Source organism: Electrona antarctica (genome assembly GCF_951216825.1).
Source record: "Electrona antarctica genome assembly, chromosome: 6".
Lineage (NCBI taxonomy): Eukaryota > Metazoa > Chordata > Actinopteri > Myctophiformes > Myctophidae > Electrona > Electrona antarctica.
The window spans coordinates 2,798,145-2,823,189 of NC_136811.1; the positions used below are offsets into that span (position 1 = coordinate 2,798,145).

The 25,045-nt window shown below is 42.4% G+C and overlaps 2 long non-coding RNA genes across 2 annotated transcripts in view; both read right to left on the reverse strand.

Annotated features, from left to right (window-relative positions):
* Positions 1-1,467: 1,467 nt before the first annotated feature.
* LOC306925450 lies at positions 1,468-13,547 on the reverse strand. Its single transcript, XR_013790252.1, has 3 exons — positions 13,472-13,547; positions 4,812-5,014; positions 1,468-2,690 (listed from the first exon to the last, which is right to left on the reverse strand). It is a non-coding gene; the product is annotated as an uncharacterized lncRNA (long non-coding RNA).
* A 2,987-nt stretch (positions 13,548-16,534) lies between these two features.
* The window catches only part of LOC306924878, a 38,258-nt gene continuing 29,747 nt past the window's right edge, over positions 16,535-25,045 (reverse strand). Inside the window, exons 2-3 of the long non-coding RNA XR_013790221.1 lie at positions 22,198-22,371; positions 16,535-19,903 (exon numbers count right to left, since the gene is read on the reverse strand). This is a non-coding gene — a long non-coding RNA (uncharacterized lncRNA). The remainder of the gene's footprint in view (positions 19,904-22,197; positions 22,372-25,045) is intronic.

The window sequence follows — 25,045 nt, forward strand, 5'->3', positions numbered from 1 at the left end:
CCCCACCACCTGTCCACGGAACTGTCTCTCAGACTGCCGGAGAATCACTTGTGCACAATAAAAACCGTGGCCATAAAAGGCCCAGACTCTGGTTGACCGTTGCCCCGTGTCCAATTTATCTCAGAATCATCACAATATATATATATATATATTTATGTGTATAAAGGTAAATTGAAAATAAATACAAATAAATATATATATATATATATGAGATACTACGGTAAATTAAAATTAAAAGGTTGAGTATGGGTATATTGTTACATGTTTCACTCCTTGACAGCACAGCAGCAATGTCATTGACAATGACAATCCCTAAAAATGCAGTGCAAATTACTTAGCTGGAATGTATAGTTGCTGTGGTCTCTGTCCTAACCTACTGTCCATTTATTATATTACACAGTGGGTGAAAAAAACACACCCCTTAAGGCTAAACCCCACCATCAGAGGTGTGGCTATCAGAGGTACCCTTGGCCTGAAAGACATCTGTAAGGTACCTACCAATGTCAGCCCGGAATAGACCAAGGGAATCCCACTGTATAATGTCACTGAGCATCATGAAGGTACTGAAAGACCCGCCCACCTCAGACATCAGCAACATTATGATGCCACTGAGCATCATGAAGGTACTGAAAGACCCATGAAATGCAGCTTAAAGTGCTTTACAGAGCAATAGAATAAAAAATCACACCCATGTGAAGTGTGCGCTAATATATTAAAGTCTAACTCATGTTGATTAGTTGATGTAATGGTAAGTAAAACGAACGGTGCCAACATAAACATTAAACGCCATTAACAATAAAGAGATAATATGACGTAAACGACACATTATGAATTAAACTTTCCCTGTATTGTCAATGCATTTACTAAACAAACTTTGAACTAAAGACAAACATTAAACCTGTGTTTAGGAGGGGCTAGCGCCTCAAAAAGAAAAGCAATTGCGTAAAACAACATTAAGAATAGAATAGTATCAGTAATTAATGCAATACAGTGAGGACATGAATAACAAGGATTTTAAAAGCTCAACTAAAAGCAAGAGTGTAGAAGTAGGTCTTGGACTTATGTGCTTCAAAAATGTATACAGAGGCTGCCTGTCGAAGGTATAGTGGGAGTTTGTTCCACGCTGTCGGCCCGTAGAAGCAGAAAGCTGCTTCACCATGTTTTTTAATTGCCATTTGTTTTAGGCACATCAAGCAGGCCAGCATTGGAGGACCTGAGAGGACGGTTTGGGACATATCTAGGCAGGCAGTCATGTAGGTAGGAAAGCTTTATGAACAAGTAAACAAATTGTAAACTTATGCAACATTATTTATTTATTTAATTTCACAATACAAATAGTATAAAAAAAAGTAACGTTATTAAAACACAGAGATGAGACAGGTGAGAATAAGAAAGGAAAGTCATATAGGGCTTATACAAGGTTCTCACCTAAAATAATAAACAACTAGTAAGTTAAACATAGTAATCAAATATAAGGTATAACAAACATGTGTGGGTATGTGTGTGTGTCTGTGTGAGCGTGCTTCTATGGTAGAAGAAAATAGAGGCTTGATTCATCAGGCTGGCTCTCAATCAATGTTTAAAGTTACTGAGTAAAGATGAGGAGTATATGTGTATTCCAGAGTAAAGAACCTCTGCAGTACGGCTGAAGGGATGATGGAGATATATGGACCTGTGTTTGTGTGTTTTCCTCATACCTGCCCTGATGAAGACTCCTGTGTGAGTCGAAACATGCTGGCTTTTTAAACATTTCTAAATAAAGTACCTTTATTTACCTCCTCATCTTTAAACATTTTTGAGTGCTCGGATCGCCGCCTTTTCTCGAGGATGGAGATTGTCAGATTGTATGAATTTTCTGGTGAGTTTTTAGAGACCCTTTTCTGCTGAACCTTGCTCCACAATGGTCACAACTGTAGGGCTTTTCTCCTGTATGAATTATCTGGTGATCTTTGAGAGTACTGTTATGGCTGAAGCTTATCCCACACTGGTCACAGGTGTAGGGCTTCTCTCCTGTATGAATTCTCCTGTGTCTTTTGAGATTACTGATCTGGTTGAACCTGCTGCCACAGTGGTCACAGTGGTAGGGCTTCATCCCTGTATGAATTATCTGGTGATCTTTGAGATTACTGTTACTGCTGAACATTGCTCCACACTGGTCACAGGTGAAGGGCTTCTCTCCCGTATGAACTCTCTGGTGATTTTTTAGAGTAGTGGTACGGCTGAAGCTTAACTCGCACTGGTCACAGGTGTAGGGCTTCAACCCTGTATGAATTCTCTGGTGATCTTTGATATTACTGTTACTGCAGAACCTTGCTCCACACTGGTCACAGTGGTAGGGCTTATGTCCTCTGTGAGATCTCTGGTGACATACAAGACTATTTAGCCTGCTAAAACTCGCTCCACACTCGTCACAGTGGTAGGGCTTTTCAGAGTATTGTTCTGGCGGAAGCTTATCCCACACTGGTCACAGCAGTAGGGCTTCTCTCCTGTATGAATTCTCTGGTGATGTTTCAGAGTACTGCTCCGGCTGAACCTGCTGCCACACTGGTCACAGTGGTAGGGCTTCTCTCCTGTATGAATTATCTGGTGATTTTTGAGAGTAGTGTTATGGCCAAAGCTTATCCCACACTGGTCACAGGTGTAGGGCTTCGCTCCTGTATGAATTCTCTGGCGATGTTTGAGGAAAACATCTTGGATGGGGGGAGAGAGAGAGAGAGAGAGAGAGAGAGAGAGAGAGAGAGAGAGAGAGAGTTACCAACTGATAATGTTCTAAATTTAAAAGCACATCTCTACTTCTTTCTTTCTAGTCCTACAGTCTTTTACATACATGTAAGAGACTCTAGGACTAGAGGTAACAGGTACGGTCGCCCCTTTTCCAACTCGCCTCCACGAAAAGTGAAGAACGGTCGCCCTGGAATTTCAAAAAGTGATGATAACTCGCCCCAAAGCCGTGGATAACTCGCCCCGAAAGCGTGGATATCTTGCCTCAAAGCGTGGATATCTCGCCCAGAAGTGTGGATATATCGCCCCATGTTTATTTTACCTTATTTCTTTCTTATCATAACATTTAGAACCAGTTTAGCCATTGCACTGAGCATTGTTGTATACCATTTCCATAGAGAAATTTCCCTCCATCACCTGATGCATGGGTGATGAATGGCTACAATGCCACATTGAGAGAACATCCAAATGGGAAGCACGCACATCTCAAAAATGTCGACGGGTGCAGGACAAAAATATACATACAGGAAGAAGGTCGGAAGTCCGCACACCGTTCTTTAAGCTCCCATGAATTTTATTTAAGGAATCAGGATTCAACGTTTCGACCCCTCCGGGTCTTTGAAGTCCCGGAGGGGTCGAAACGTAAAGATAAACAGATAAACAGATAAACTGTTACAAATCCTGTGTTTGTGTCAGGTGATCAGTGTTAAATCCTGTGTTTGTGTCAGGTGATAATAAAATAAAGCAGCAGCAATCTCCCGACCTTTTAAATGAAATGTTGTGTCGGGGCGACTTGTCTGGACTTTGTGGAGTGACTTTGCCGGAGATTTTAGGGCGACTTCCCCGGGCTTTGGGGCGACCGTACCGTACGGTAGGGGACGACCGTTCTTCGTGGTTTGGGGCGAGTTGGAATTGGGGCGAGTCGTTTGGTATTTGGACTAGACGCTAGAAAAAACTAGAAAGATAAGGAGTTAATAGTAATAACGTATATTATAACCCCCCCCACCCCCTCTCTCACGCTGCCACACACACACATCCCCCCCACCCCCTCTCTCACGCTGCCACACACACACACACACACACACACACACACACACACACACACACACACACATTTTAAACTTATGTCCACACAAAGGAGATGCATAGGCTACAAGGAGTCAAGGACACTGGTGCAGTAAGGTTTGACGTGGACATCCTCGCTTAATTTATGGAGACTCCAGTCCAAAAGTCTAGCGGAATTGAAACTCTCAAAAGATATCAGCAAAACCTTGACTCAGATAAGCACATAGAGAGACTGACTCGATCTTCCGTGACTGTCAGATTATCAGAATTGGCTACAGAAAAACAATGAGCCATGTGATCTCTTCCACTGAGCTGTGTGACGTGTCTTAAACAAGGGCCCACTCCTGCCGCTGGCAGCTGTGTGACCTGAACTCCCTCCCTACATGACGACCTTATCTACAGATAGCTCTTTCTCAGCTCACAACATTTTAATTTTCAAAACCTTGGTGAGCATAAAGATCCCCACAATATGCAACTGCTTTTAGATCGTTTTGAAATTTGTCTTAGCCTCTATTTGTAACCTATGTAATAATTCAACAATTCACATGTATACCTTTTGTTTTTCTCTTCCTGATCTTCTGTTGTATCGTGATGTTTTTCTATATGATTTTGTATTTCTCGACGACACTGAACATGAGTTTAATTACTCTAAAACTTGATTGAAAGTGAGTTAATCAGTGCTAAGAATATACAATATAATAATGTAAATTCGTTTCATCAGGTTACATTCACAAAATTGTGACATGTGTTACTTTTTCATGATACAATAGGGTATGTCACTCAGTACTCTATCTACACACACACAGCTTATCTACAGTTGATAAATCAACTGATAAGCTGTGTGTGTGTGTGTGTGTGTGCGTGCGTGCGTGCGTGCGTGCGTGCGTGTGTGCGTGAGTGCGTGTGCGTGTGCGCGCACGCGCTCGAAGGAACCATTACTCTGTTAGTTCACCGACCACATGTGCTTCCTGTTGAAGATGAAGATTAAATAAAAGTGTACAGGGGACATAAAAACATGCACTCACTTATTCTGTGTAACTTTATCACAGGCTGCTTCAGCATGGCTCGCTGGTAGATCTGTTCCTCCTCTATTCTGTGTAACTTTATCACAGGCTGCTTCAGCATGGCTCTCTGGTAGATCTCTGGATGTTGTTGCTCCTCTGACGCAGTGGCAGAAAAGCTGTCGGACGACATCTCTCTTTTAAAAAAACGCCAAAAAGTGAATCTCCTTCGTTCCACTCTTGGTCGACATCTGAGTCCCTTTACCAAATATGCTTTCACCGTCTGGGATGTGACTTTACTTGCTGAACAGTATGGTCTTGAGTCAGTCCTCTGCTCCGCTTCCTGGCTAAACTCTCCCAGATCAACATTGGACAGAACAGTGCTTACATACTCTCCACCCACTCTGTGTGTGTATAGTCTTTGTTTAGGAGACATCCAAGGCCGAATGCACAGAGATAAGATGTCTCTCTGAATGCCCAATGCACCCTCCCTCCCTCATCTCTGCCCTCCTGCCTGCCTGCCTGCCTGCCTGCCTGCCTGCTTGTTTGTTTGTTTGTTTGTTTGTGTGTGTGTGTGTGTGTGTGTGTGTGTGTGTGTGTGTGTGTGTGTGTGTGTGTGTGTGTGTGTGTGTGTGTGTGTGTGCGTGCGTGCCTCTGCCTCTCTCTCTCTGACCAGACAAGTGGGGTTAGGACACCTATTTAAACTTATTTTTTGAGGTATGCTAGACCCTCCTATATCCAGCTTTGTGTGTCTGTGTGTGTACCACGGAAATAAGAGCGCCCCTGACTTCACACAAGTGTGATTTTTAGTTTAACTTCATGCTGTCTGGATATGTTTCTTTGTGCACTTCATGGTCACGCAGCATCACAGTCAGTTCACACGGAATAAACTTCACAAAAGACACTTCTTGCTCATTCTTTACTGTTCATAAAAAAGCCACATCAACGTACGCATGGTAACAAATCATGTACTCGAAAATGGTCCATTTGGTTGGTTCCTTTAGTCAGAGTTAAATTATTCCAAAGGGGTCCTTGGCATGATCCAGAGCCATCTAATAGAAAAGTTACAATATTGGAGGAGGCACCGCTCCAAACTAATAATAATACTGGGAATAGCAGATCTACACGTGAGTTTGTAGATCTGCTAGCCTATTTCCAATTAATTGTAAGTATAATGTCATTATGCAAGTAATTTCTATGTTTTATGTTATTTGTCATGTCTGCCGCCTGACAAATAATGTGCCTTGTGGAATAATTTACCCACAAGGCCCAGTATAAGCAATCCTGTTTCAGTGGTGGAAAAAGTAGGCCTACTCAAATGTTTTATTTAAGTAAAAGTATCAATACTGCACTGTAGATGTACTTTAAGTACTAAAAGTAAATGTACTCATATTGCAGAATGTCCCATTTCAAAATGTGTACAAAATCTTTTGAAAATAGGTGATCTACAAGCTCACAGCGCCTTTCATCGCAACCATTGTGGGTTTATGGGATTTTTCTCTATCACACTATCATTAAACACCTGTAGAACACCTGCAGCCTGTAGAAAAAAAATCACACCCGTGTGAACTGAGTGGTGTAAGGTTTTATATAGCATGATCAGCTGTGGTCTGACGTAATGTCTGACGTAATGAAATCACACAAAATATGTTAAGTAAAAAAAGCTATCATTTTTGATAAATGTATGTATCACACCCGGATGTGATTTCACAACTGGCTGTTTTTGCGCAGAGAAAATGACCACGGTTGCTACGGTCATCCAGTTCACCCGGGTGTGATTTAATTACGTCAGAAATTATTTCGAACATAGCAACCATGGTCATTTTTTTATGCACACAAAAGCCAGTTGTAGGAGTGGTTTACACCACTCAAAAACGGGATGTGGGCAGGGAAATAAACCTACGTTCTATGATGTCACTGAGCATCATGAAGGTACTGAAAGACCCGCCCACCTCATACATCAGCAACATTATGATGTCACTGAGCATCATGAAGGTACTGAAAGACCCGCCCACCTCATACATCAGCAACATTATGATGTCACTGAGCATCATGAAGGTACTGAAAGACCCGCCCACCTCAGACATCAGCAACATTATTATGTCACTGAGCATCATGAAGGTACTGAAAGACCTGCCCACCTCAGACATCAGCAACATTATGATGTCACTGAGCATCATGAAGGTACTGAAAGACCCGCCCACCTCAGACATCAGCAACATTATGATGTCACTGAGCATCATGAAGGTACTGAAAGACCCGCCCACCTCAGACATCAGCAACATTATGATGTCACTGAGCATCATGAAGGTACAGAAAGACCCGCCCACCTCAGACATCAGCAACATTATGATGTCACTGAGCATCATGAAGGTACTGAAAGACCCGCCCACCTCAGACATCAACAACTTTATGATGTCACTGAGAATCATGAAGGTACTGAAAGACCCCACCCACCTCAGACATCAGCAACATTATGATGTCACTGAGCATCATGAAGGTAGGCCTACTGAAAGAGCCACCCACATCAGACATAAGCAATATTATGAAAATTACAAAAATATAATTGTGTTCTAGGGTTAAAGGACAATTCTGGTTTCAAAACAGTTTTCTTACCTTAATCTAGAGATTCAAGAGATTCAGAGATTCAAGACTTTATTGCCATGTCAACAGAGTTGATTGGAATTTGTTTCAGTGCACTAAAAACAGACATACAAAAAGACACATCACATCACATATTCAGACAGTAGAACAAGATACAAAAGTACAAACATCATATGAGGGGGACCAATAAATTAATTTCATTTCATTTGAGACAAAGGGCACTGTGTATATAGCTATGCAACATTATTTATTTACTTGCACAATAAAAACAGTATACAAAAAAGGTAACGTTATTAAAACACAGAGATGAGACAGGTGAGAATGGGAAAAGAAAGGTCTTCACGGGTCCAAAAAAATGGTTCCGAAATCCGAAATTCTGTTACCGAATGTTACCGATTCCGACCCGTTCCGAAAATATTTTCAAATAGTTAAACCAAATCCGAATGGATCCGTGACAACTTCGTCCGATTCCGACCCGTTCCGAGATTTCTTTCAAATTGCAGCACCGAGTCCGACCGATATTCGATTATTTCCGACATTCCGAGAGACCCGACCCAGCCAGGCAGACATGAATGTGGACTATATAGAAATAATATAACATATTGAGCAATTACCATTTTATGATTAAAGCGCGAGAGAGAGAGACACAGACAGACAGAGACTGCGCGCTGCAGTAGAGGGCGAGAGAGAGAAAAAAAGAGTCTCGTCTCTTCTCGTCTCAAATTAACCAAACGGCTCATTTGTTTTTTACACACATCATCAGAGTTTTAGCAGAAGCAGATACATGTACCGGTCTTGGCTGAATGGAATATTAAGGCGCGACACTCAATGCACTTTAATATAAACAGCTCCTACTTTTCTCTCTTCTTTGTCCACGTGTGGGGAATGGGATGTAGGAGAGTTGTCATCATGGTTGCTTTCACCTCGTTGAGGTCAACACTCAACACTGTTGTCGGGATCCGTGGTCGTGATATAAAGTATATTGCACGCCGGTGTTTTCATTCAAATCAGCGCAAGGCAAAACCATTGCGCTGCTGATCCTCAATCTGATCCTAGGTCAGCCTACACACACACACAAGCACACACACACACACACACACACACACACACACACACACACACACACACACACACACACACACACACACACACACACACACACACACACACACCCACAGTAGCCTACGGGTCTTCTCGGATCCACTCGGATATTACACATAATGATTGACAGACCCGAGATCCGAGGGGGTTACGTCCGATTCCGACCCGGCCCGAGTGATTACGTTAAAACACGACTCCGGTACCCTCTCCACATTTTTTAACATTTTTGAGTGCTCGGATCGCCACCTTTTCTCGAGGATGGAGATTGTCAGATTGTCCAGTAGCCTATATTATAATCATGAACTTGAGAGTTGGTCTTAATATGCTTTGAAAGGTGTAGGAAGCATATTTGTGCTGTGTCATGTCATAGTAGCAGATGGAGCTGAATAGCAATAAGTGGTAGTCTATTCTTACAAATTTCTTTTGAATATTGAGATGGATATGTACTTGCCCAGACAATATTGCAATACATGAGACATGGATAAATGAAACTAGTAAAAGGTTAAGAGGCAAGCTTGATTAACCAAGCCAGATGTGGTGATATTGATATAAATTCAACATTTTTGTCCCATTTAACACCAGCAATTACTGTGATGGAAGCCAGATGTACTGTACAGTACACACAGTGTTAATTTAGTCGACTAAAACTGTGCCAAAAAATATTGGTCAACTACCTTTTTTCACCGACGAAAACTAGCCTACATAAAAACAAAGCAATGATGATGACTTGAAAAATATATCGACAATTTCAAAATACAAACTAGACTAAAATGTCAGGGAGGGCTAGTGGAGAAGAGATCCAGTAGAACTAATAGACAAGTCATTTCATCTTTGGTTTCGCTCGGGTGTTGTGCTGCAACCAAGTATAACATCACACAATATGCCATCAAAGAATGTAGATTTAGTCAAATAAAATCTTATGATATCATATGAGTAAAACTAAATGAAATATTCAGAAGACTCCGTACAGTGGTGAGCAGTTGAGAATGGCAGTGATACCACTTGAGTAGTATGACTAAAACTAAATCAGAATTTGCTGTCAAAAATGAACACTTAACCTGGCCCATGTCATTCCTGCTATCAACCCCCTATCTCCTCTGGCTCCTGCAGCTCTACCACAAACAATTGGAAAAGTGCAATCCTGGGAAGTTGCAAGTGTGGTTGCACTGATGCGAGTCACGAGGAATCAACAGGGAACTGAATTCCGTCTCTATATTCTATATTGTGATGTATTCTCTCCTGTATGAATTCTCTGGTGGGTTTTTAGAGACCCTTTTCTGCTGAACTTTGCTCCACACTGGTCACAGGTGTAGGGCTTCTCTCCTGTATGCATTCTCTTGTGTCTTTTGAGAGTAGTGTTATGGCTGAAGCTTATCCCACACTGGTCACAGTGGTAGGGCTTCATCCCTGTATGAATTATTTGGTGATCTTTGAGATTACGGTTACTGCTGAACATTGCTCCACACTGGTCACAGTGGTAGGGCTTCTGTCCTCTGTGAGATCTCTGGTGAGGTACAAGACTAGTTAGCCTGCTCAAACTCGCTCCACACTCGTCACAGTGGTAGGGCTTCTCTCCTGTATGAATTATCTGGTGATTTTTTAAAGTAATGTTCCGGCGGAAGCTTATCCCACACTGGTCACAGCAGTAGGGCTTCTCTCCTGTATGAATTATCTGGTGTTGTTTCAGAGTACTGCTCCGGCTGAACCTGCTGCCACACTGGTCACAGTGGTAGGGCTTCTCTCCTGTATGAATTATCTGGTGAATTTTTAGAGTAATGTTCTGGCGGAAGCTTATCCCACACTGGTCACAGTGGTAGGGCTTCTCTCCTGTATGAATTCTCTGGCAATGTTTGAGTCGACCGTTTCTGCTGTAGACAGGTTTCTTCAGTGGTAGTAGGGCAGGAAAAACATCTTGGAACGAGAGAGAGAGAGAGAGAGAGAGAGAGAGAGAGAGAGAGAGAGAGAGAGAGAGAGAGAGAGAGAGAGAGCGCATAACATGAAATAACATGCAAGCTGTGTTGTGTTACCAACTGATAATGTTCTAAATTGAAAAGCAACTCTCTACTTCTTTCTTTCTAGTCCTACAGTCTCTTACATACATGTAAGAGACTGTAGGACTAGACACTAGAAAAACTGAAAGATATGGAGTTAATACCGTATATTGTTTTGTTATAGGGCGGCAAAAGCAACTGCCAGGCACATATTGGCCATTGGAACATGATTTACGCTAATTCATGCCTGTCCAGCCACACACACACCCACACACACGCACACACACACACACAAATCCCCCCAACCCCCTCTCTCACTGTGACTGAGGAAAAGCAGCGGGTTCAGGGAATCTCCATACTTTCCATATATATTTTTTTAAATTACACTTAGTTTAAATCAGTCCCACGTACTCCCAGATGATTGATTGAGCTGCTACTGATTGAGCTCTTATTGTCCAAGCTGCTTTGATTGATTGATTGATTGGATTTTTTTTTAAATTTAGCAGTATGGAGAATCGGAGCGGCAGTCGCTGCACCGCACTGTTGTGACAAAAAGAGAGTTGAGCCAGAAGGCAAAGCTCTCTGTCTTCCGAGCAATCTTCGTTCCTACTCTCACCTATGGTCATGAAGTGTGGGTCATGACCGAAAGAATAAGGTCACGATTACAAGCGGCCGAAATGAGTTTTCTTCGACGGGTGGCTGGCATTTCCCTTAGAGAAAGGGTGAGAAGTTCAGTCACACGAGAGAGACTCGGAGAAGAACCGCTGCTCCTTCGCCTGGAAAGGAGCCAGCTTAGGTGGTTCGGGCATCTGGTTAGGATGCCTCTCGGGCGTTTCCCTAGGGAGGTCCTCAACGCACGTCCCAATGGGAGGAGACCCCGGGGCAGACCAAGGCGCAGTTGGAGGAAACACATCGACTCACTGGCCTTGGAACGTCTCGGAATCCCCCAGGAGGAAGTCACTAATGTTGCTCTGGAGTGGGAAGTCTGGAGCACTCTGGTGGAGCTGTTGCCCCCGCGACCCGACTATGGATAAGCCGTTGAAGATGGATGGATGGAGTCAAGGACAGCGGTGCAGTAAGGTTGGACTCAGATTAGCACATAGAGGGACTGACTTGATCTTCCGTGATTATCAGATTATCAGAATTGGCTACAGAGAGAGAACACCCCATTCGACTGGTATCATGTATTGAATCGGCGAAATCATCCGTTATCAGCACGTTTGAATGGTGCCAAAATGTCCATACTGGCATCCTCACTGTTCAGTATGTCATTATCTGCAATTGTAGCATTGTCATTATCACTGATGTCCTGACGGAGGCGCGCCGTGTCTGTGGCCATGAGCTACGTGAGGCACCGCCGAGCGAGGCGCTAGCCGAGCGAGTCGCCGTGCCGAGCGTTGCGAAGGCCACCAGACCCGACTCAGCGCCGTCCGAGTTACGTCCTGATAGGCAGAGAATAGTATATATTAGTAGCTCCTAGTTCCATGCACCGACAATAGTTGGAAATGACACGTCCACCAGGGGGAAACCTTGACCAGGCTATGTGGTGAGGATGCCAGTATGGACATTTTGGCACCATTCAAACGTGCTGATAAGCCGTTCCAATGCAGAGATAACGGTCGAATCCGCTGGAATTGGCTACAGAGAGAGAAACAATGAGCCATGTGATCTCTTCCGCTGAGCTGTGTGAGTCTTAACCCATTCTGGGTGGGAAGTGGGAACCCCTTTTGGTGTTTTAAGCATTATGTTATACTACAAGCTCATAGTGCAGCACTCGGTGCCGTGCTATGAGCTTGTAGATCTGCTATATGCTTGTAAAATCTTGAAAATTTCTTTGAATGTGCGAACATTTTTAACTCAAATCTGTGCTTCCGAGGGGTCCCTGGAACAACATATTTTCAGGTGGTCGGCGGCCAATTACATATAGTTTCTGGGGTCCTTGACATGAAATATTGAGCACCGCTGATATAGAAACATAGGTATTTCAGAAAACTGTCAGGATTTAGAAGACATTTTCTAAATTTCCAAGTCAGGTCTAAATGGGTTCACTCCTGCCGCTGGCAGTTGTGTGACCTGTAGTGTACTCCCTCCCTCCCTACATACCTTATCTACAGATAGCTCTTTCTCAGCTCACAACATTTTAGGAAAGATGTTTTTAAAACCTTGGTGAGCATACAGATCCCCACAATATGCAACTGCTTTTAGATCGTTTTGAAATGTGTCTTAGCCTCCATTTGTAACCTATGTAATAATTCACATGTATACCTTTTGTTTTTCTTTTCCTGATCTTCTGATGTATTGTGATGTTTTCATATATGATTTTATATGACTTGACGACACTGAAAATTAGTTTAATTATTTCGAGAATAAATAAAACTTGAATGAAAGCGAGTTCATCAGTGCTAATAATATACAATATAATAATGTAGATTTGTTTCATCAGGTTACATTCACAAAATTGTGGCATGTGTTACTTTTTCATGATACAATAGGCCGGGTATGTCACTCAGTACTCTATGGGTATAAGTAACATCGTCTCCGCCATTGGCGCCATATGTGGTGCCTGACAATTACAGCTGAGACAGCACAATACTTTGCTAGCCTCTTTGCCGCCTTTTTGGTCATCCCAAGTTGTTGACACACACACACACACACACACACACACACACACACACACACACACACACACACACACACACACACACACACACACACACACACACACACACACACACACACACACACACACACACACACACACACACACACACACACACACACACACGCTTCTTGTTGAAGATGAAATTAAAGTGTATAAAGGGGACATAAAAACATGCACTCACTTATTCTGTGTAACTTTATCACAGGCTGCTTCAGCATGGCTGCCTGGTAGATCTCTGGCTGTTGTTGCTCCTCTGACACAGTGGCAGAAAAGCTGTCGGACGACATCTCTCTTTAAAAAACGGCAAAATGTCCACTCTGGTCGACATTCGAGTCCTTTTACCAAATGCTTTTACCGTCTGGGATGTGACTTTACTTGCTGAACAGTACATGGTCTTGACTCAGTCCTCTGCTCTGCTTCCTGGCTAAACTCTCCCAGATCAACACTGGACAGAACAGTGCTTACATACTCTCCATCCACTCTCTCTCTCTGTGTGTGTGTGTGTGTGTGTGTGTGTGTGTGTGTGTGTGTGTGTGTGTGTGTGTGTGTGTGTGTGTGTGTGTGTGTGTGTGTGTGTGTGTTTTAAGATGTTTCCGTGAATGCCCAATGCACCCCTCCCTCCTCTCTGCCCTCCTGCCTGCTTGCCTGCCTGCGCGTGCGTGTGTGTCTCTCTCTGACCAGAGGTGGGGTTAGGACACCTATATTTTAAACTTATTTGAGGTACGCTAGACCCTCCTATACCCAGCTCTGTGTGTGTGTGTGTAATCATGCAGCCTAGTTCAGGGCCAAATGGGCCAAATGAGAAACAGAAAATATTGTGGAGGGGCGGGCCAAAAGGCTGGACTCAATTCTGCATAATATTAATTTTATATATAAAAAGCAATAAATGGCATTCTTTCGACAAGCTTAATATATGTAATTATTATTACTACTATTATTATTATTATTATTATTACTACATATTTTGGCATCCACCGTTCTTTTTTTGGCATGAGCGAACATTTTTGAAGGGTGACAAGGAAGGTAACAGGTTGTCAATCACACGTAATTCACGGCACAAAATAACATATTGCGTGTATGTGAATAAACAGGCTTCAAATTTAAAGCAATGCAGTTTTAGTCCACGGGACTCCACGCACAAGGTAAAAATAGAAAGCAGAACGTTTTATTTTCTAATTTCCAAGTAACCTTTCACGCCTAGTTGGCTTCTTTTTGGCTTGTTTTCATGTATAACCATTGCTGTTTTTCTTAATGTGTGTGCAGTCAGTAGTCACTATGGTTTCTAAATGTGTGTGTAGTCTTTGTCTAGGAGACATCCAAGGCCGAATACACAGAGATAAGATGTTTCTCTGAATGCCCATGCACCACTCCCTTCCTCCTCTCTGCCCTCCTGCCTGTGTGCGTGTGTGTTTGTGTGTGTGTGCGCGTTCATACGTGCGTGCGTGCGGTTGGTTTCCATTTTCTTTTCACCCGCTGAGAATGTAACCATGCCGAGAATGCTCGCCGGCTTTAGCTCAGCTAACGCATACAAAAAAAACGTTCTAACTTCTCAGTTAGAATCACTGCAGGAAAACACGCTATACATTCAAATCACAGATTTGACTCATGTTGGTACAAAGTAAACAAATATAACACAAATAAAATCAAGGATAAAACTATGACATAAATCAATGGATGCAGCGTGGCTGCACCGTTGCATTGATCTGTGCTCAACATTAAGCACGATTACTTCCAAGTAAGTTAAAAGGTCAAAAACTAGACGCCAGTAGACTGAAAGTATGTTCAGTTACATAAACTTACAGTAATACAGAAGGCTACTGACCTCAGATCAGTCTTATATAGCCAAATAATAGCAAAAAAATAGCCGATCTACAAGCTCAAAACACGTCGCACTGCGACGCGTTTTGAGCTTGTAGATCAGCTATTTTTGCTACAACAGTAATATGCAATGTGGCCCTCTGGAGTGAGTGTGGAAATATAGTGGCCCTCTCCATCGTCAAAGTTGCCCACCCCTGTACTAGACAGTTACATTTATGAACATACACATAACGATCAGACTTGGCTGATAATTATGGTCTTTCCTCTCACAGATAGTCGTCGTTAGGGATGGAGCTTGTTAAGGTTTTATTGATAACGATCACCTTATCGAGCAGGCTTATCGAGCCGGGTCCTTATCGAGCCCACTATCGAGCATTTGCTATTATTTTGTGGAAAGACTGGAGACAATTCATTCTGAACAGAACCTTATTTTTATTGGCCAGTTGTGATAGTTTGTATGCCAATAAACAGTTCTAAGGTGTCTCTCACTCACTCACACACACACACACACACACACACACACACACACACACACACACACACACACACACACACACACACACACACACACACACACACACACACACACACACACCTTTCTAACAGACTGTTAATTGTATACTGTCACTTTAAATGCGTAATGTATACATCATCGTACGGTGGTGTCACGCACCAAAAATAGCCAGTCTACAAGCTCACACCGCGTCTGGTTGCACCGCGTTGTGAGCTTGTAGCTCTGCCTTTTCAGCAACGATAGACTGATAGCATGCACATTGGAATAAGTCACGTATTATGTGAGACTATTCAATCGATCCGTGGGAGATATAACTACGCTTCCTCCCCGCAAATATATATCATATGTGGGGAGGAAACGTCCTCGCTATTAGTCTGGCCGCGCCAGGCTAGCAGCTGACTGCTCCCGTGTTGTTACGAGTTACGACTCGGTGCAGACATGATGCAAAGGTATCGTATTTGGGTTTAATACAATGCATTATGGACAGATGTCTATGCATTGTCGAAATGCTCCCTTTCGTGCATGCAACAACTGTGGTAGGCTACATTATTGCATTTAGCTCCCCTCGTCTTTTTTTTTTTTAATGTTACCAAACTTTTTCACTCGTTCCAAGGCAAAACGATGACGCACCACGCAACCACCCGTCGTGTCCCAGCGCCCTTATACCTTATACCAGACACGACAAGCCAAAAGCTTATTGATAATCGGGTCTCGATAAATGCCGAACCGGGTTTGTAATGGACGCAATTTTCGGGCTCCATCCCTAGTCGTCGTACATTTTACACAACACATTGGAATCAAATTGGATGCTATTTTCCATAGATACCTAATATAACATCAGTAGTTTGATCTGGTGAGCCTTATGAAAACAAAACAAAAAAAGCTTGTTGAGACAAATGCTTTGAAAAATCATCCAGCATGCATTATGTGAGCATGCTGTGAGCTCGATCTATTTTCTGCAAAACCTTTCCCCACAATAACAGAAAAGAGACTCGTATCTAGACAAATGTTGAAGTGTAACTGTGAAATAACCGTGACAACAGCCCTGTCCTTTGGTTATGGAATCAGAAACACATTTATTTAACGTAGCCTAAGGAATTCCAGACAGAAAGTAGCAAGATAAGACTGTACTACTGAGGCATTTGTTTGGCATTCTTTTTACAATCAAATAAGAAGCCGTTGTTGGTATAAACAGATAATGGCATTGACAGGAAAGGAGTATGAATGTAGTGACAAAATTAAATCACAAAAGTGCTTCACGTGTCCTATTCTTCAGTCATTAGTACTTGTAGAATACTTGTAGAACCTTAAGGCTCATTCATAGTCTGGATTTTCGGTGGTGAGGTGACCACCGGAGCTGAAATAACATTGAGCGGTGGTGAGTAAAAACAGAGAGAAGGGCTGGGGCGATGGCGTCATGTTGTAGTTCGGTGGTCACCTCACCACCGAAAATCCAGACTATGAATGAGCCTTTAGTGAACCGTGGCGGCGGGCTCCTCCATATGGACGATACGTCCCCCACGTGGTTTATGATTGGTGCTGCCTCCCTGTAGCGCCACATCCCCCGTACCCCACCCTCCGTGATCAAGTTGGGGGGGGCTGGGGCTGAAAGGTCGGAGAACACTTAATCTAAGTAGCTTGGAGTTAAACTTTGACGATGGCGAATGCCGTCAACAAAACAACCTGATCGTCTGCCAACATTGAATCCCTCACTGCTTCCCCTAGCAGTGGTGACTTATTGTGAAAGAAACCCCCAAAAAACAGGAAGCAAAATATAGTAATGAGACGCCAACATCGACGTTCTGTTCAAACAACCCCAAATTGAGAAAGGATTCAGAGAAAATGGGCGTTTCGTGATCGCGCTACTAATCGTGGTGGACGGGAATAATTTTGTTGACAGACCAAACCAGAGCAGAGCGTTGCTCAGCGACGGGGACGCTGCTAGCCGGTGGATATCAGAATTAATATTAAAAAAAAAACTAAAACCTAAAACGTCAAAGACGTCATCACCAGCGATCGCCATTGGGAAAAAGGACGTCATCGGCAGGGTACGAGTTAAAGAATAGGACCACCCACACACACACACACTGAAGTTAAACATAAAGCAAGTTTCTACAAAGGCAGGGAAACATCTATGGACTATGGATTTTTAGCAGAACAGTGTGGCTCTTGGGATGCAACATCCTGAGTTTAACAGAAATAAACTTAAACTTAAAAATTATACAATTCAGTAAATATGACTCAACATAGCTAGCTGTCCATTTATATACAGTATATATATATATATATATATATATATATATATATATATACACACACACACACACACACACTCACCAGTCACTTCATTAGGCATACCTGTACCACTTCATCATAACGCAAATTTAAAATCAGCCAATTATGTGGCAGGAACTCAATGCATTCAGGCATGCACAGTAGGGTCAAGAACTGCTGCAGTTGAAACCAACAATCAGAATAGTGAACAAAGGTGATTTCAAGTAGTACTAGTAGTTGTAGTTCTCCCCAAACATTAGCTCTGGTCCATAGCTCTAATGGAATGCCTTTGCATTAGAGCTATGCTACTCTCTGCTTCCTGCACGAAAAGCACAAACAAAATGCACTTTTTGGCCAGAAAGGATTTTTTTCACTAGAAGAAAAATACTTTGTTACTCCACTGCCAAGAGAAACCCCCATAGACAAGATTTTTCCGTCCTTTTATAACATGTTCTTTAGTCTCTTTTTTTTTTAAATCTATGGTTGGTGCCATTGAATGCTGATAACTGCAACTAAGCTACCACTTCGGAAGGGTTATCATGTTGAGAAAATTATATAGAACTAGAATTTACCACCTTGAGTGTCCCCGATTAGCGAAGATTCTGGCCTGGGCCCATTGAGTAGCTTTCTCTTGTATGTATCAGCATGTGCACTTTTAGATTACTTCTTTGAATGCAGCCTTTACCACAGACTGGACACTTAAAGGGTTTTTCCCCTGTATGACTCCTCATGTGGTAATTTAGATGACCCTTGTGAATACAGCCTTTACCACAAATTGTGCAAGTAAAACGCTTTTCTCCTGTATGAATCGTCATGTGTACTTTTAGATCAGTCTTTCGACCACAGCCTTTACCACAAACTATACATGTGAAAAGCTTTTCTCCTGTATGTTTCGGCATGTGCTCTTTTAGATTACTCCTTTGACCAAAGCCTTTACCACAAACTGTACAAGTAAACGGCTTTTCCCCTGTATGACTCCTCATGTGGTAATTTAGATGACCCTTGTGACTACAGCTTTTGCCACAAACAGTACAGATAAAGGTCTTTTTCCCTGTGCGACTCCTCGTGGAGTGAGTTTGTTTTGATAATTTCACATCCCGGGACAGCCTGTTGCACAAATGTGTTTGTCTCTTATGTGAGTTTGATGGATTTAAAGTTGACAGACCATCGCTGGTCTCCCCCCACACATCACGGTCTTCAGTGCCAGATTCAGAACAGTATGAAGCGAGGAGCTGGTCAACACCAGGTTGTGATGTTCCACAGTCCTGTGCATTATTTTCTGTTTTCATGGGTTGTGGCTCGCTCTCTCCGATTTCATCATCACCTTCAATTTTCACTGCTAGAAATGTCAACATTGTCCCATCTGCCTCCTCTGGTCTTTGAAATAGATCATCCGGTTCCTCTTTAAACTGTGGAGGCTGTGGTTCCTCCTGGACCAGACTGGAGGTCCACTCCTGTTGTTCCTCATTAAACTGTGGAGGCTGTGGTTCCTCATAGACCAGACTCCTGGGGCTCCTCTCCTGCTGTTCATGTGAAACATCTGCACATGTATGGAATTTTAGAAAACTGCTTTTACTCCAGCCTTTACCACACACTTTACATGTGAAACACTTTTCTCCTGTATGTTTCGGCATGTGGTCTTTTAGATGACTCCTTTGACCAAAGCCTTTACCACAAACTGTACAAGCAAAGGGCTTTTCCCCTGTATGAGTCCTCATGTGGTAATTCAGATGACCCCTGTGAATACAGCTTTTGCCACAAACTTTACACATAAAGATATTGTTCCCTGTGCGACTCCTCTTGGAGTGAGCCTCCCAATCATCACTGGCTTCAGTGCCAGATTCAGAACAGAGTGCAGAGCGGAGCTGTTCATCACTAATTGGTTGTGATGCTCCACAGTCCTCTACATCAGCTTGTGTTTTCATGCGTTTGCTTGAGGTGCCGGCTTCAGGCTCTGTGTCTCGGATTTCATCATCACCTTCAATTTTCACTGCTAGTAATGTCAATGTTGCCTTATCAGCCTCCTCTGGTGTTTGAAGTAGCTCCTCTTGTTCCTCCTCTTTAATGTGTGGAGGCTCTGGTTCCTCCTGGACCAGACTCTCCTGCTGTTCAGGTGAAACCTCCTCTTGACACACAGGGAGGTGCAGGAAGTCTAGGCAAAAGACAAAATGAGAGAAAATCATTAAGGTGGCTTTCAAGGGGGTAGGTGCTTAATCGCCTGTTTGAATTGAGAAAATATGTGTATACATTTCTTAACAAATTCCCTGCCAGGTATGAATTAATTTGCGCCTGCTGAGGTCTTCCCATGTTTGTTTAGGGTAGTTATTATGATGTATCTTTTGCCAGGCAAGTCTATGGACTTTAACGTTTGTTTAGGGCAGAAAAGACAAATGTACCACCTGACAAACATTGAGTGTTTGTGTAAACACAAACATTGAAGACAAAAGTGTGGACACAAATTGTGATGAGCCAACATTTTCGCATTGCTTACATTGCGTTCAAAACAACCTTGGCTGATAAGTGGCTAGAGCAGTGGTTCCCAAACTTTTTCATGTCAAGTACCCCCAAATTGACACTAATTATCCCGTGAACCCCCATTTGAAAAGACATGCCAGGGACCCCCATAAGAGAAGATTTTTTATGGCTCTAGCAGTGATTCTCAACGGAGGACCCCCAGTTTGACATGCATTAGTGTATCGACCCCCCATTTAATGGCATTTCTATCTCTGAGACCCCAATTTATATTGTAAAATCAATGTTAATGTAACTCTGAGAGTGTAGAAATGGTTCCATTTGTACACATAAGGGTCCATTTGGTTCCAAAATATCATTTAGCTGGGGACCCCCTGGAACTCCCTCAAGGACCCCTGGGAGTCCCCGGACGCCACTGGGCTAGAGCACGTACCTGCGTGAATCAGGGTTTTCCACTGTGACTGTCACAAAAGCAAAGGCTAGGAACAAAATCTGGGGTCATCGGTACCAATGGGCCGACTAATTCTCGTGATTTTTGGGAAGGTATACATCCCCTAGTGCTAGGAAATATGTGATAGCATTGCAGTGGTGGTAGCTTTCTGTGTGTTATCACTCCGTTTATAACCACGTGCCAAAACACAATTTTCAAAATCCGAATGAAGCATTCTACTTCAAACTGATGGTTCTCTCTCATTATTGATCATTTATCTTTGAAGAATGGTTGGGATACAGCTCAGACAATATATTTCTCTGAAAATTTGCATATCTAGAAATATAGTAATTATCTATTACAGGAGAGACAACATAGTGACTACATGAGACGTACTTCTGTTTTCATGAAAGATGTAGCACAAAGGTTCCTAACATAAATTAATGAAAGGAAATGTTTTATGAAATTCAATAAACTAAATTCTAAGGAAATGTTTAATGAAATTCAATAACCTAAATATAGTGTACAGTGTAAGTAATGCATAAGATAACTTTCCGTTCACCATTACATACAGTACATTAATATTACCTTTTAGTCTTCTATCTGTTGTTTTTTGTTGTTGATTTGTATTTGGGAACATACAAACAACAATTTTAGCTTGGTTGCCCAAACTGGCAATTTGCATAATCCAAAAAGGCCACTGAGCAGCGAGCTCATTGCATTTTCATATGTATAGAACTAGAATTTCGTGGGCCTTCGGCCAGCTCATCCTAGCTTGCACGCGTCGCCAAGGGGGGGGGCGTACTCATGCTGTACTCCTCTGTACTGTACTGTAGCCTACTGTACTGAACTGCTCTACTGTACTCTATTGTACAGTACAGTACTGTACTGCTCTACTGTACTCTATTGTACAGTACAGTACTGTACTGCTCTACTGTACTGTGCTCCTGTACTGTACTGTCCTCTACTGTACAGTTCTGTACTCTACGGTACTGTACTCTACTGTACTCTACTGTACGGTACTGTACGGTACTGTACTCTACTGTACTCTACTGTACTCTACTGTACTCTACTGTACTCTACTGTACGGTACGGTACTGTACTCTACTGTACGGTACTGTGTACTGTACTCTACTGTACGGTACTGTACTCTACTGTACGGTACGGTACTTTACGGTACTGTACTCTACTGTACGGTACTGTACTCTACTCTACTGTAAGTGAGTTTGTAAGGATTTCACTGCACAAAGAGTGTAGAGTGTCGGTGTGTATAACACCGAGGATGTTAACGGAGGAACGCTCCCGAAAGGGTTAATGCCACTTTTCTGTTGTATAAGTAAGATGCATTCCTGAAGCTATTTTTTTAAATATCAGGTCAATTTCACATGTTGAGGTCAGGTCAAGGCTAAATTTGACCTATGGGAGAACAACAAATAGAAACAACTTGATGAGCGTTCATGATTCACTTAAAAAAACTGTCAAAAACATCACAAGAACTGGTATTTGTAATAATAGTATAAAGGCTCATTCATACTCTGGATCACCTTCAATTTTCACTGCTAGTAATGTCAATGTTGCCTTATCAGCCTCCTCTGGTCTTTGAAGTAGCTCCTCTTGTTCCTCCTCTTTAATGTGTGGAGGCTCTGGTTCCTCCTGGACCAGACTCTCCTGCTGTTCAGGTGAAACCTCCTCTTGACACACAGGGAGGTGCAGGAAGTCTAGGCAAAAGACAAAATGAGAGAAAACCATTAAGGTGGCTTTCAAGGGGGTAGGTGCTTAATCGCCTGTTTGAATTGAGAAAATATGTGTATACATTTCTTAACAAATTCCCTGCCAGGTATGAATTAATTTGCGCCTGCTGAGGTCTTCCCATGTTTGTTTAGGGTAGTTATTATGATGTATCTTTTGCCAGCCAAGTCTATGGACTTTAACGTTTGTTTAGGGCAGAAAAGACAAATGTACCACCTGACAAACATTGAGTGTTTGTGTAAACACAAACATTGAAGACAAAAGTGTGGACACAAATTGTGATGAGCCAACATTTTCGCATTGCTTACATTGCGTTCAAAACAACCTTGGCTGATAAGTGGCTAGAGCAGTGGTTCCCAAACTTTTTCATGTCAAGTACCCCCAAATTGACACTAATTATCCCGTGAACCCCCATTTGAAAAGACATGCCAGGGACCCCCATAAGAGAAGATTTTTTATGGCTCTAGCAGTGATTCTCAACGGAGGACCCCCAGTTTGACATGCATTAGTGTATCGACCCCCCATTTAATGGCATTTCTATCTCTGAGACCCCAATTTATATTGTAAAATCAATGTTAATGTAACTCTGAGAGTGTAGAAATGGTTCCATTTGTACACATAAGGGTCCATTTGGTTCCAAAATATCATTTAGCTGGGGACCCCCTGGAACTCCCTCAAGGACCCCTGGGAGTCCCCGGACGCCACTGGGCTAGAGCACGTACCTGCGTGAATCAGGGTTTTCCACTGTGACTGTCACAAAAGCAAAGGCTAGGAACAAAATCTGGGGTCATCGGTACCAATGGGCCGACTAATTCTCGTGATTTTTGGGAAGGTATACATCCCCTAGTGCTAGGAAATATGTGATAGCATTGCAGTGGTGGTAGCTTTCTGTGTGTTATCACTCCGTTTATAACCACGTGCCAAAACACAATTTTCAAAATCCGAATGAAGCATTCTACTTCAAACTGATGGTTCTCTCTCATTATTGATCATTTATCTTTGAAGAATGGTTGGGATACAGCTCAGACAATATATTTCTCTGAAAATTTGCATATCTAGAAATATAGTAATTATCTATTACAGGAGAGACAACATAGTGACTACATGAGACGTACTTCTGTTTTCATGAAAGATGTAGCACAAAGGTTCCTAACATAAATTAATGAAAGGAAATGTTTTATGAAATTCAATAAACTAAATTCTAAGGAAATGTTTAATGAAATTCAATAACCTAAATATAGTGTACAGTGTAAGTAATGCATAAGATAACTTTCCGTTCACCATTACATACAGTACATTAATATTACCTTTTAGTCTTCTATCTGTTGTTTTTTGTTGTTGATTTGTATTTGGGAACATACAAACAACAATTTTAGCTTGGTTGCCCAAACTGGCAATTTGCATAATCCAAAAAGGCCACTGAGCAGCGAGCTCATTGCATTTTCATATGTATAGAACTAGAATTTCGTGGGCCTTCGGCCAGCTCATCCTAGCTTGCACGCGTCGCCAAGGGGGGGGCGTACTCATGCTGTACTCCTCTGTACTGTACTGTAGCCTACTGTACTGAACTGCTCTACTGTACTCTATTGTACAGTACAGTACTGTACTGCTCTACTGTACTCTATTGTACAGTACAGTACTGTACTGCTCTACTGTACTGTGCTCCTGTACTGTCCTCTACTGTACAGTTCTGTACGGTACTGTACGGTACTGTACTCTTACTGTACGGTACTGTACTCTACTGTACTCTACTGTACGGTACTGTACTCTACTGTACTCTACTGTACTCTACTGTACTCTACTGTACGGTACGGTACTGTACTCTACTGTGTACTGTACTCTACTGTACGGTACTCTACGGTACGGTACGGTACTGTACTCTACTGTACGGTACTGTACTCTACTCTACTGTAAGTGAGTTTGTAAGGATTTCACTGCACAAAGAGTGTAGAGTGTCGGTGTGTATAACACCGAGGATGTTAACGGAGGAACGCTCCCGAAAGGGTTAATGCCACTTTTCTGTTGTATAAGTAAGATGCATTCCTGAAGCTATTTTTTTAAATATCAGGTCAATTTCACATGTTGAGGTCAGGTCAAGGCTAAATTTGACCTATGGGAGAACAACAAATAGAAACAACTTGATGAGCGTTCATGATTCACTTAAAAAAACTGTCAAAAACATCACAAGAACTGGTATTTGTAATAATAGTATAAAGGCTCATTCATACTCTGGATTTTCGGTGAGGTGACCACCGAACTACAACATGACGTCACGAGCCGCGGTGAAGAGCAAACCACCGCCACCACCACAGCCCTTCTCTCTGTTTTTACTCACCACCGCTCAACGTTATTTCAGCTCCGGTGGTCACCCCACCACCGGAGCGGAGGTCACCCCACCACCGAAAATCCAGACTATGAATGAGCCTTAACACACTATGATAATATTTATCTTTTGCAACTACATTCAATTTCTGTAAGCTTCAACTCAGTAATCAGGATCATAAAATCAACCCACCACATCCTCCTGGCCCTAGCCCTCCTGACTGGCAGCATTATCTTTCCCAAATCCTGGTCTACCATATCGTCAAAAGTATATCTTTATCAACATCACTTCTCATTTGTAGCTTGAACATTTCATCATGT